General features: G+C 42.7%; 1 non-coding gene across 1 annotated transcript; it reads right to left on the bottom strand.

Annotated features, from left to right (window-relative positions):
* Nucleotides 1-214: 214 nt before the first annotated feature.
* Nucleotides 215-321, bottom strand: LOC133295727 (small nucleolar RNA R71). Its single transcript, XR_009749395.1, has one exon. It is a non-coding gene; the product is annotated as a small nucleolar RNA R71 (small nucleolar RNA).
* Nucleotides 322-1,369: the final 1,048 nt, after the last annotated feature.

Here is a 1,369-nt window from a genome sequence, read left to right as displayed (position 1 = left end):
TCCTTACACACACCTCACCACCTTTCAAGATATCTGTGATAATTTTAAAGTTGAGGGTGTGACAGATGAAATTATGATAATGAGGTTATTCCCTCACTCCTTAGGCGTAAAAGCAAAAACATGGATGAAAACTCTCACCCCTGGTTCAATACACTCATGGGAGGAACTCTCTAACAAGTTCATAGAGAGGTTTCTCCCTATGTCCCGACAAGCTGATGTAAGAGAAGAAATCTCTAACTTCAGGATGTTTGATAGAGAAAATCTCTATGAAGCATGGGAAAGATACAAGGACATCATCAGAAAATGTCCAAACCATGGGGTAGAGAGTTGGAGAGTGTTACAATCTTTTTATAAGGGACTTGACCATACTTCTCAGTCACATTTAGATTTTGCTGTAGGAGGATATTTTTTTACAAGAACTCTTGAATCCAGGTATGACATCATAGAAGGCACTGCAGACAGATGTCTCCAATGGCCAATAGACAGGGTGAGCCCAGTAAGGAAGCCTGGCATGCTCAAACTAGACAAACAAACTGCCATGGAAGCCCAGCTAGCCTCACTCATGAATGAGGTGAAGAACCTGAAAAATGATCAAGAAGCACCAAGGAAGGAAGTCTTGCAACTCACAGCAGCTGAAACTGAACCATGCTCAGCCTGTGGTTACCTTAATGATTCAGCAGACTGTCCATCCACTGCACTGGTGTGTTATGCAGAAAACTTTGGGAACAGGAACTTCAACCAAGCCAGGGACAATCAACAAGCAGGACGCAATACCAATTCAAATCCTGGAGGAACTATCACCAAAGATCAGAACTATAACCCCCAATGGAGGCCACCCATAAACCACAGACCATTCAACACTCAGCAGTAGTACCAGCAAGGCAGCACCAGTGGAACGTTTGAACAAAGAAGAAACAATTACGTTCCGTTACACAGAGATGACCAACGCATCAACACCCTGGAAAATTATGTCAAAGAATATGTCACCAGGAATGATGTAGTGGTCAGGAACACTGAATCCCATTTGGGACAGATTGCTGCCAGTCTCCAAACAAGAGTACCAGGATCACTACCAGGGGACACTGAAGTTCCCTCAACCACTTATGAATCCACCTGAGAGGTAAGTACCATGTCTAGCTAAAGACATTAAATTAAGCGCTGACTGGGAGGCAACCCAGCGAATTCATTTTCTCTCTGTCAAAGAGCAAAGTTTTGGGGTGGTTAACCTTAACCACATAGCTCCCAAAAGGAGGGAATGTAACACCCCGTGTATACCCGATTTGTTAACATATCACCGTATTAAGCTGCGCTTAATTAAAAATGCAGAATATCTTTTTCTTTTCAATTATGATGTCATTATACTTAGCCA

The sequence above is a fragment of the Gastrolobium bilobum genome, unplaced genomic scaffold (genome assembly GCF_033153095.1).
Source record: "Gastrolobium bilobum isolate Gb01-03AN ecotype WA unplaced genomic scaffold, APGP_CSIRO_Gbil_v1 utg44197, whole genome shotgun sequence".
Lineage (NCBI taxonomy): Eukaryota > Viridiplantae > Streptophyta > Magnoliopsida > Fabales > Fabaceae > Gastrolobium > Gastrolobium bilobum.
This window is presented reverse-complemented; position numbering and strand designations above follow the sequence as displayed.